A 12,570-nucleotide genomic window follows, 5' to 3' on the forward strand; every position below is an offset into this window, starting at 1 on the left:
CTGGAATGTGGAGTATGGATTTGGTAGAGAGACTGGGGGCCAGAAGGAAGCAGGGGGACCAGCTAAAAGACTACTGCAGAAATCCGGGCGAGAGCCGATGGGGGTCGGCGATTGTGGTAGTGGAAATCGAAGGCAGTGGTTGCAGTTGGTCCAAATTTTGGAGGTAGAAGTGACAGAACCTACTCATGGACCGGATGTGGGACTGGAGGGAGAGGCTGAGTAAGGCAGACTCCCAAGCTAGAGAATTGGGTGGATGAAAAGGCCTTTTGCTGAGACGGAAACAGGAGGAAGGGTAAGAAGAGATGCGTGAAGTTTGAGATGCTGTGAGACACTGAGAACACGGTTGGTCACTCAGAAGAGAAGTCTAAGCCAGAGATCCAAATATGAGAGTTGTTGGCACAGAAATGGTATTTAAAGCCTGGGGTGGTGCTTTAGACTCCTCACTGCCTCTGCCGTGTAGACACGGGTGGGCAAACTGTCAGTTCTGCACTTAGATGGGGGAAAGGAGAGCAATCAGTCCACAATGGTTCAAAGAATCCATTTTCCACCTCCTATTATGATACATCCATGTTCACCCTGAGCATCTTGTAAGAGCAAAAATAGGCCTGAGAGAGAGCTAGCTCAGGTTCTGATTTCTTTGTCACAGAATACTGAAATAGCTCCTCTATAATTTTACATTTCTCAGATTTAATATTCCTCCCTCAAAATGGACCAACCATGAGGATATTTTCTCTACGTGTAACTGGGCATGTTACTTTTCTGGGACACTCTAAAATTGGGCCATTTTTCCTTGCGTGGTGAAGAGATGTTTGCTTTCCCATAATGATTAGGATTTTAGCTGCCTCTGGACATTTCTGCCAAGTTGGAGCCTGTCACTCACCTGGAACATCCCACACCGAATGGAAAGGACACTCTAAAGCCATGGAGTTTGAACAGACCCAGGGCTCTCCACCATGAGCTGCCAGGGAGTGAGTAATTCTGGCTTCGGAAAGGGCACATTTGTAAAGCTAAATTAATACGTCCTGTTTTTCATCCGTGACTTCTCTCTGTTTCCAGTTTCAAACAGCCAGCTGCCTTGGTTACATGACCATGCAAAAAAAATTTGTGGAGGCACGCTTATTTATCGTCAATCCCAGGATGGACGCAACTCTTGAAACCCATTCAATCAATACTGATCCGGATGTTCACAGGAGAGAAAGGAGAAATAAAATCCATCCATCTTACCTTTCTGAATGGAAACCCTAAAGTTTCCAGCAGTCCCCAAATCCGCTATCTTTATTCCCTGGGGGCAGAACAGTGAGGATATAAAAACCCCCATTACATCAGCTCCTTTCCAACATTTTGGTTTTTCATTTCACATGATAAGGTTGAAAAGGCCCATTTGGCTGTTGTAAACTGCCTTTCCTCATCAAAGGACTCCAAGACCAGAGTCTATAAACATATATGGACACTGCGTTTCATTGTAAACCACTAGGAAAGAAAAATGAAATGATATCTAAACACCCAGCCCCTTTCCAATCTTCCACTTTATTGCCATAACTGCAGGAAATAGGTCTTTAGTCTCTGTTGAGAACAAAAAGCTGGCCAACCTCAAGTTTAAAGGCTTATGTGGCCCCAGAGCAAAATATCCCAAAACTCCACCAAACCAAATCCAAGGGTAACAAGAGCCCTGTTGTCGCAACTCCTATATTTACAAAAATGGACAAACTGGGCCCCGCTGGGAGGCATCTCCTTGTCTCCTAATTAACGGTTTTACTTTCCTTTGACCGGTGGCCAGCTGCCCTGGGTAACCGCCATGGCACAGGAGAGCTAAACATTAACAATTGGAAGTAAAGACGAGGCCAATAAAACCAAAACAAGTTGCAGGATGACCTGAGGACTGAAAGCACATGTGCTGATTTCTTCTCACCAAGGAGAAGTTGCCAGGCTGGGAACTTGGTGTCATTCATCCCATGGCTTATTGATTAAAAGAAGCTTGTAACTGTCAGGCTCTTAAAGTCAAAAGGACAAACTCGCAATCAGGCCATGACCCAAAGCACACACAGGGCACTTCCTTATTGGTAAATCAGAATCACAGTGAAGAGCCAGGTGACAGCAGCCAGCCGCACCACCTGGGATCATAGAGAAGAGAGGGCACTGGGGCCATGTGTGTCCCACGTACAAGTTACATAAAGATAACACCGGCTCACAACTCCGGGGAGAGATGGCTTAACGAGTCGATGATCTGTGTTTCTGTTTAGAATTCTATTCCCAGAGCGGAGAGTTTGTTTAGGCAAGCTCTTCGGTCATCAGCAGAGCTGCCAATCCACAGACGTGCTTAAGCTGACTGGTGGGAAAAGCACACTTCCACTTTCTTCATCTGCAAAGTGGGAATGATAATTACAGTATTATGCTGAGAATAAATGAAATAATGCAGGTCAGGTAACGAGCACAGGACCTGTCAGGCAGTAAGCACTCAATACTTGTTAGCAAGGATCCTGCAGCTACTGATGGTGATGTTGAAGACTAAGTAGAAGAAATCCTTAATTTAACAACAATCCTGTATCTTTAGAGTTAGAAGTCTTGACTAGTGTTGGCCATAAACTTGCTCATTCTTTTTGTCTACAAACGTTAGCTAATGTTCGGTCGTGAGAGACACTGCCTATGGAAAATCTTTGAAGGTTTTGGCAAGGCATTGGAACGAGTCAGGATGGCTTGATTTCTCTGATATAGATTTCAGCGCATGCTTCTTTGCATATTTAAAAATAAAAAAAATGCCCAGGATTCCAAGGCCCATCCAGGCAGTAGCCCCTGCCTGTTTAGGAACTGGTCCTAATATAATGATGTCTCAGGCCTAGTGATGACCTGAAGGAGCAGTGACCTTGTGTTTATTTCCTTGTTGATTTTCCTTCCCTGGCTCCAAGCTCATTTTCCCATTGCCTGCAGGAAAACAACATCCAGGGGCGCGGTAGGCCTGACTTGGCAGCCTGAAAGGTGAACAAAAGGATCCTGGCTTTGGCGAGAGCTGAAGGAAGTTCAGCGAGCCTCAGCCCCATCCCAACCAGAACAGATTTGTCACTGACGCTAATGAGTGGCTGCTCTGGGGGGTGGCGCTCCCTGGAAGCTCCACAGCGGCTGCTCTCAGGTTTTCAGGTCAGCTCAATGCAAAGCCTTCCAGAAGGGGCAGGGGGTGAGCTGATGAACTCCACGGCCGAGGGGTTTTCATGTATATCTGGAAGACGGGACACAGGAAAGAGCGAGAAAATTTTCCTCAGCTTCTACTGAGTCAGAAAAGCTCAGCTCCCAAACAGACTGTCCCCTGAGGCCTCACACAGCTGGGAACGGATCCACAATACAGCCAAGGTAAGAAGCCTGGTTCCTCCACCAGGTAGCATCTCATGCAATTTGAGAAAACTTTGCTCCGACTACCCCAGCCCAGCCTCCCACCCCCAACCCTAATACACACACACACACACACACACACACACACACCCAAGTTGTTGAGGAGAACCTAGAAGATAAAAATGTTTAATTATGTCTTTTTCAAAACACTCCAGAAAGGCCTCAGGACGTTTGCTGTCTTTATGTCCAATTTTTCTGCATGGAAACCTTCTTTTACTCTCAAAAATAAAACATTTTTAATTTTATTTTTTACTGGCCAAACAGGTCAGTAAAAATGGAAGCAATCCCACTAATGGTGACATTCTTCTTCCTCAGTATTCAAAACTCAGTCACACGTTTTGCTTCATTTCTACAGTAGGAATAGGCATTGCCATTGCAATTTTACCCACAGAGAGACAGGTCCTGAGAAATGGTGACTCGCCCAACAGCGTGTGGGTAGGTAGGTGAGTGACAGACAACACGTCTTGTCTCCAATTCTGCTTCTTTTCAGTAGAATGGTGAACCTTTCTAAACCAAATACCAGACTCCATTCTCAGCCACATACTCTCGCCAGTGATCTGATGAGAGGATGGGATTTTAGTAATTGGAACCCTCCTGGAAAATCTAGAAACAGATAGTCATGGTATCCAGGACAATATGCCAGCTTGTTATTTATCCTTTTTCACTTCCATCCCTGGACATTGAATCGAGTTCAACAAATGTTGATAACATTATGCCCAACAGTGGGTCATACGTTAGGGTGTAGTACAAACTACATGCCCCAGGAGGGCAGAGTGGGCTGGAGGGCGGAGGTTGGATGTGAGCAGACTCTCCACAGGAGGTGAGCTTCGCTCTCGGGCTTAGCCGAAAGAGGGCACTTGGATTGAGGGAGAGTGTTTCAGATCAGCACAACTCCCCACCCGGGAATTCACTCCGTGAACGTTTATAGCAGACTGCGGCAACAGAGCAAGGAGTGAAGAGCACATTCTGGGAATTAGACCATCTGTGCTTGAATCCTGGTTCCACTACCTACTAGCTCCGTGTCCTGGGTCATTCAGTGAACTCCTGGGACCTCAGTTTTCTGATATGTATAATGGGAATCATGGTAATACCTACCTCATGGAGTTGTCTTAAGCTTTAAATGAGATAATATATGTAAAGGCTCTGCTGGTACATCATAAGTACTCAACAAATACTGACTGTTATAATAACCATGTGCTTGGCTCCACGGGAGATATTGGGAATACAGATAAGAGAAGCCCTACCCTCACTTTGTTCAGAACATTGTGAGTTAGTTGTATGTAACTAATTATATTCAGTGTAGTAAGTGCTCAGGATCACGGAGGAAGGATCTGCTAAGTCTGTGAGATTTGGGGTGGGAATTCTGGGCAGCCCATTGGCGGAGGTGGGAAGAGGTTTCAAGCAGAGGCCCTGTGTGGAGGGAGGTGGTATAGGACGGTGAAAAGAGCTGCACAGATTTGATTTTGAATCCCGGCCTTATCCTCTACCAGATGTCCTAGTCTGCTAGGGGGTGCCATAACAAAGTACCACAGCCTACGTGGCTTAAACAACAGAAATTTATTTTCTCACGGTTCTGGCAGCTGGAAGTCCAAGATGGAGGTGTGGGCAGGCTTGGATTCTTCCAGGCCACTCCCCTTGGCTTGCAGATGGCCGCCTTCTTGCTGTGTCCTCACGTGGTCATTCCTCCATGTGTGCCCACCCCTGGTATCTCTCCGTGTCCAAATTTCTTCTTCTTATGAGGTCATCTGTCAGATTGGATTAGGCTGCACCACAATGGCCTCACTTTAACTTAATAACCACTTTAAAGACTCTATCTCCAAATCTGGTCCCATTCTGAGATACTGGAGGTCAGGCCTTCAACATATGAATTTGGGGGGAACACAATTCGACCCATAACAATGACCAAGTTACTAAACCTCTTTGAACCTCGGTTCCCTCATCTATAACATGGGGGACAATACCTACCAAGAACAACCATTGTGATAATTATAAAAAGAACACATAAAACCCCTATCCCAGTTTCTGGCCCACAGGAAGGGGCCTGACAGGCTGTGGTTGTTATTATTAGCATTTGGGCCAAGCCTCAAATGAGCATGGAGTCCCCTGAACAATCCACATTCCAGATAAACACAGAGAACTGGACCTCAGTTATCCCACGGACTTCTGCAAAGGACAAAGGAGCCCCCAGTGTTTCTACTTTTGGGTTCTGACAGATGAGCCCATCGTCGGATAAGTCAAATGTCTGGCATGATCAGCCCTACAGGTACCATCAGTTACCTCTTTCTAGTTATTCAGGCATCTGTCCATTCTTCACTAAATGAGTGGGATGAGAATACCCAGCTCCTACATCTCAGCAGAGAACCAACGTGCAGCAGGTACACACTGACTCTGCTCCTGGGGCAGCCACTCCAAGTTTTGTCCACCGAAAGCAGCCTCTGGGCACCTGTGCCCTGGCAAGTCTGGAAAACATTATAATTCCAACGTTAGATATTCATTACACACAGATCTAGATGTAGATAGACATATTATTTTGAAAAATCTCAAACTTACAGAAAAGTTGCAGATACAGCATAGTGTGGAGAATTTTGCACTGCACTTTTCCTGAACCCTTTGAGAGTATGCCGCCAAAACAATGCCTCATCTTCTCCAAATACTTTAATGCACATTTTCTGTAAACAAGGACATTCTCCCATAGAACCACAAAATCAGGAAATTAATGTTGTACATGACCATTATCTAATCCTCAGACCCAGAAAGTCTTCATCAATTGTCATTTAAACCTCAAACCAATTCAAGTTTTTGCCAGCTGTCTCAGCAATATCCTTTATAGTAAAAGAATATTTCAGAATCAAGCATTGCATTTATTTGTCACATCTCCTTAGTCTGCTCCACTTTGGAACCATTGCTCAGTATTTCCTTCACTTTCATGACCTTGACACTTTTTAAAAATACTGGTTAATTATTCTGTAGAACATTCCTCAATTTGGGTTTGTCTGTGTTTCCTCATGCTTAGATTCAAGTTATACAACTTCGGCAAGAATATCACAGAAATGATGCTATGTTCTTCTCATTACATCCTATCAGGTGGCAGACAATTCTAAATTTCACTGAGATCACTTGACTAAAGTCATGGCTGCCAGGGTTCTCCTCTGGAAAGTTACTCTTTTTCCGTTTTTAATTAATAAGTGTTCTGTAGAGCCATATTTTGAAGTTATGTAAATATCTCATTCCTAATCAAACTTTCAATGTTCCCTTTTCACGTGATCCCAACAAGATACTCCAGCCTTAAAGTCAGCTATTTCTCCAAGGAGCTCTAATTCCTTTTAGTGGAGAATTATTTAGAGTCCAAATCTGACTGCTAGGCGTCTGTATTGCTAATCGGAGTGTCATTGTTCTCAGAGTCTCTCAGTGGACAGAGCTAGGACCTGTGTATGTGAGTGTGTGTATCCATCTATATTCATTTCTATATTGATCTGTATGTATTGAAAACCATATTCACACCGGTATACACATCACATCTGATGCTCCATGACAGGCTGCTGCTCCACGGGGATACCTTCCTCTGCCCACCCAGACTGTGGCACCTGCACTGGGCAGCCCTTCGATGTGGCTAACCCCCTCACCCTATCTGGACCACCATGTTGTCTCCACCTGCCACATGAGTGACTACCTTACTTGGCTCCACACAATGGCTCTAAAGACTGAACTATTTAGGAAGAGAAGGGAAGGGAAAGAAGACATTCATTCAATTGTGACATTTTTGAGAAACTCAGAAGTTACTCCGTGACCCATGATATGCATTTGTGCACGTATGTGTGTTGTCACTCTTTGATTTGTGGGGAGCAGAGCAGTCTCCTCCATACATATAGGGCACGTGTCCCCAGCACCAGGCCCAAGGGACTGAGGTTCACACCATTGATTCTATTCCGTTCAATACTGCCCTAATCTATATGGACATGGGCTGCATACTGTCTGCTCAGGGTGCTAACAACATTTCCAAAAACTACTCTTTGGGCAATCACTGCTCCCTTTTCTACTCTAAATCCTAGTCTAGGCTCTCCCTCATTTATTTACTCAAAACCAGATACTAAGCACTTACTATGTACCAGGTACTTGGCTAGGTTGAGACACAGAGATTTAAAACCTTGGTCTCCAGCCTCAAGGGACTCTCAGTCCCCTGTGGGAAACTGACAAGAGTCAGACAGTTTCAATTTCGTATAGCAAAGTGCAGTGTTAGCCATCTCAACAGCCTCCCATGGGAGGGCACCTAACCCAGACAGGGCAGGCAGAGAGGAGATGCCTGAGGGGGTCCTGAATGGGCAGGGAGTAACAGGATAAGGAAGGGCTGGAAAGGGGGCAAAGGGATTGGTGTGTGGGAAGGGCCAGAGGCAAGGCGGGTGGGGGCTGAGGGGCAAGTGCAGGCTGGTGGAGGCAGGCCATGCATGCCAGGCCTATATGGCTGGATTTTAGACTTTAGGACAAGAGGCTCTGGAGCCAGACTTTCTGGGTTCAAATCCTGGCTTTGCCACTTAGCAGCTGTGTGATCTTAGGCAAGTTACTGCTCTGTCCCTACATTTCCTTGGCTGTAAAACTGGAGATTATGACAGTACTTACCTCATAAGATTGATAAAATAATTAAATTTGTTCTTTTGCATAGTGCACAGAAAAACGCATAACATATAGAAAGCATATCACAAATATTAGGTAGTATTACTATTTCCTAATAGGTGGATCAAAAAGGGATTAGGGCACTGGCAAAGCAGAGACACCAAAGAACATCATTAACTGAAAGAGAGAGAAATTTAAACGAATAGATTTGGGCATTTCAACAGAAACTCTAATGTCATTATCTTGAGAAAAATCAGAACGTTGTGGCCCTTCCGTAAGCTTATTTTATGGCTTACCGTTGCTTTTCTTTTGACGTATTTTGGGGAATCGGAGACCACCATAATCTTTCTTTTCTTCATTTTGGCCTCTAAAGGTCCCAATGTTCCAGAAAAGACCATGCTACAGAAACCTCCTCTCTTCTACTGGTTTCCCATTCACTGAGATCTGTTACAAGTGGGCGTGGTACACACTCATTGAGTTCCCGGCCAATAGTAATAGCCATGATTGTTCTAACAAACCCAGCACCAACCAAGGCTACCCCAAAGCTGAAATGGAACATTCTGAAATTCAATTATCACTAAAGCAATTCTGCACCCTGACTATGGAAGTGGGGGGTGGAAGAGTGGAGAGTGGAGGCATTCTTGAAACCATCCTAAAAGTCTGTTTGCAATAGGAGTTGGCAGCCTTTCAGCAATGGCCTCCTAGCCCTCTGTCATTGGAGCTGTGAGGCCTCCTCCTTTCCCTATAGTCCACATCCCCTGAGAGGTAGGGAAACCAAAAAGGGAGGCTCAGAAATGCCGATGGTGCACCAAAATTAAAAACTTCTGGAGGATCCTGGGAAGACGGCAGCATAGGAAGACTCTGAACTTACCTCCTCCCACAGACACAACAAATCTACAACTACCTGTGGAACAATTACCTCTGAGAGATCTGGAAACTGGAAAAAAGAACCCCCACAAGAAGGGACAAGACTGACAGGGGTGGAAGGCAGAAATACACCTCTGCTGAGGGAAAAACCACATCCTAGCAGTGGTGCTTCACGGCCGGGAGCAATCTTCAAAGTAGGAAGCTTTTCCCTGAGGAGCAGGGGCGTCCTGAGTGGGAGATCCATGCCACAGGAAGCATCCCAGCCTTTAGATTCAGCACAGCGTTGACAAGATCCCATAATACTTCCCTTTGCTGGCTTGGAAAACCAAGGGGGAATACCTGCAGAAAAACTACTGAACTTCAGAGACAGAAAAGCCTGCTCTTAAAGGGTCCATGCATAGATCCACTCATTCTGGAAACCAACACAAAAACACTAGAAAGAAGGTACGTAGTCTATTGGTAAAAGAGAATCACTTGCCAAGCTCTGAGTGCATCTCAGAGAGGCAGAAGGCAGCTGGGCCTACCTCCTCAGGGACTGAGACATTGGTGACAGCCATTATTGTGACCTAGAGCTGTCATGCTGATATGGATGCTGGCAGATGCCGTTGGATTTCTATACACTAACAATGAAATAGCAGAAAGAGAAATTAAGAATACAATCCCATTTACAATCACAACCAAATGAATAAAATACCTAGGAGTAAATTTAACCAAAGAAAATTGTACACTGAAAACTATAAAACTGTTCAAAAGATTGAAGACACAAAGAAATGGAAAGATATTCCATGCTCATGGATTGGAAAAATTAACACAGCTAAAATGTCCATACTTCCTCAAGCAATCTATGGATTCAGTGCAATCCCTATCAAAGTCCCAATGACATTTTTCATGGAAATAGAACAAAGAATCCTAAAATCTATGTGGAACAACAAAAGACCATGAATAGCCAAAGGAATCCTGAGTAAAAAGAACAAAGCTGGAGGTATCACACTCCCTGGTTTGAAAATCTACTACAAAGCCATAGTCATCAAAACAGCATAGTACTGGCACAAAAACAGACACACAGATGAATAGAACAGAATTAAGAGCCCAGAAATAAACCCACACATCTACAGACAGCTAATTTTCAACACGGGAGCCAAGAACATACAAAGGAGAAAGGAAAGTCTCTTCAATAAATGGTGTTGGGAAAAGTGGACAGCCACATGTAAAAGAATGAAAGTAGACCATTATCTTACACCATACACAAAACTTAACTCAAAATGGATTAAAGACTTGAATGTAAGACCTAAAACCATAAAACTTTTTTTTTTAGATTGGCCCTGAGCTAACATCTGTTTCCAATCATTTTTTCCCCCTCCTTCTCCCTAAAATCCTCCAGTACATAGTTGTATATTCTAGTTGTAGATCTTTCTAGTTCTGCTGTGTGGGACGCTGCCTCAGCATGGCCTGATGAGCAGTGCTAGGTCCATGCCCAGGATCCGAACCGGTGAAACCCTGGGCTGCCAAAGCGGAGCACACGAACTTAACCACTCAGCCATGGGGCCAGCCCCCCAAACCGTAAAACTTCTAGAAGAAAATATAGACAGGATGCTCTTTGACGTCAGTCTTAGCAGTATCTTTTGAATACCATGTCTCACCAAGCAAGAGAAACAAAAGAAAAAATAAACAAATGGGACTGCATCAAACTAAAAAGCTTCTACACAGCAAAGCAAACCATCAACAGAAAGACAATCTAACAATTGGGAGAAGATATTTGTAAATTATATATCTGATAAGGGGTTAATTTCCAAAATATATAAAGAACTCATACAATTCAACAACAACAAAAAAACAACCAACCTAATTAAAAAATGAGCAGGGGGGGCCGGCCCCGTGGCTGAGTGGTTAAGTTCACGTGTTCCGCTGCAGGCGGCCCAGTGTTTTGTCGGTTCGAATCCTGGGCGCGGACATGGCACTGCTCACCCAGCCACGCTGAGGCAGCGTCCCACATGCCACAACTAGAAGGACCCACAACTAAGAATATACAATATGTACCGGGGGGCTTTGGGGAGAAAAAGGGGAAAAAAATGAGCAGAGGATCTGAACAGACATTTTTCCAAAGAATATATACAGATGGCCAACAGGCACATGGAAAGATGTTCAACATCACTAATATTAGGGAAATGCAAATCAAAACTACAATGAGATATCACCTCATGCCCGTCAGAACAGATATAACTAACAAGACAAGTAATAACAAGTGTTTGAGAGGATATGGAGAAAAGGGAACCCTCACACACCGCTGGTGGGAATGTAAACTGGTGCAGCCACTATGGAAAACACTATGGAGAGTCCTCCATAAATTAGGAATAGATCTACCATATGATCCAGCTATTCCACTGCTGGGTATTTATCCAAAGAACCTGAAAACGCTAATGCTAAAAGACATCTGCACCCCTATGTTCATTGCAGCATTATTCACAATAGCCAAGACTTGGAAACAACCTAAGTGCCCATCAATGGATGAATGGATGAAGAAAATGTGTGGTGTATATATACAAGGGAATACTAATCAGCTATTTAAAAAAAGATAAAATCTTGCCATTTGCAACAACATGGATGGACATTTAGTGTATTATGCTAAGTGGAATCTTACAGTATTTGTCCTATAGTGACTGGCTTATTTCTTTCCTTAACAAGGTGGACCACTGACTCTGGGGAAAATGGTTAGGAGTACCATAGAAGAAAAAAGATCCTATAATTGATAGAAAACCCTATAAATTTTCCACATCTCGGAGTTTCCTAGAAATGTTAGAGACATAAATTTCAATACTTAAATTTTACTTTAAAGCTCTTCTCTGGGAAAATAAATACATAGGAAAGCAAGTCTTGGTCAGACTTGGCCAAGCTCTCAAAGACTGGCTGAGATATTCCTTGCCAAATCACAAGGAACCTACAGCTGTACCAATGATACAAGAAGGTTGCCTCCTAAAACAAATACGATCACCATCATATTGAAGATACGAAAATGAAAGGGACACTGTGATATGTTTGGCCGTTCAGTTGTGTGTGTATGCTACTAAAATATTTTAAGCTTATAGTTCTTGACTGGCAGCTGGTGAGCCAAAAGTGGTATGTGAGAGAATTTTAAGAGACATCACACTGATAGTCTCCTTCTGCACCGAAAGCTGGAGAAACGGGACAGCGTGAGGATGAATCCGAATTCGAGGTCACAGCCTGTGTCAGGGGAAGCATCTGCCTGACTGCTGGTTCTGGGTCAGCAAGAGAGGAAAGGGAGCAAAAAGGGCTTTTCCTCCCTCCTTCCTGAGTACCTGACCAGGAAGTCAGTTCTCACTGCTGGCGCGGGGCCTGCCTTTCATAGCTTCCTCCACTTCCAAACTCGCAGGTTCACTTCACCTTCGTGGGGGCCTTAATTTACTCCTATGTAAATTTGGAACAGTAATGAAATACTAGTGGGTGATGGTGCTTTATAAACCATAAAACAGACGTGTGTTTTTATGTATTTGTATACTACTTCATTCCACAAAGAAACTCTGGTGGCTGTGACTGGAGATTAGAAAATAGAACAGTGGTCACACACTAGCATGGCCCATTTCTGGCAAGCAAAGTGTTTTTAATTTTTTACGTTAGCCACCAACATCTGAAAATCAGATTTCCTATAAAAATCCAAATTTCAAATTTTGTTAAAATATCAGAAAATATGGCCACACA

General features: G+C 44.0%; 1 protein-coding gene across 3 annotated transcripts in view; it reads left to right on the plus strand.

Moving 5' to 3' along the window:
• The first annotated feature begins 3,006 nt into the window (after positions 1-3,006).
• Positions 3,007-12,570, plus strand: part of LNX1 (ligand of numb-protein X 1) — a 175,792-nt gene continuing 166,228 nt past the window's right edge. The window contains exon 1 of one of the 3 annotated variants that reach the window (XM_070505876.1): positions 3,007-3,342. The gene's annotated coding sequence lies outside the window, so the exon portion shown is untranslated. The remainder of the gene's footprint in view (positions 3,343-12,570) is intronic. The other 2 variants (XM_070505874.1, XM_070505873.1) reach the window with 2 other exon arrangements.

This window comes from Equus asinus, chromosome 3, assembly GCF_041296235.1.
Source record: "Equus asinus isolate D_3611 breed Donkey chromosome 3, EquAss-T2T_v2, whole genome shotgun sequence".
Classification (NCBI taxonomy): Eukaryota; Metazoa; Chordata; class Mammalia; order Perissodactyla; family Equidae; genus Equus; species Equus asinus.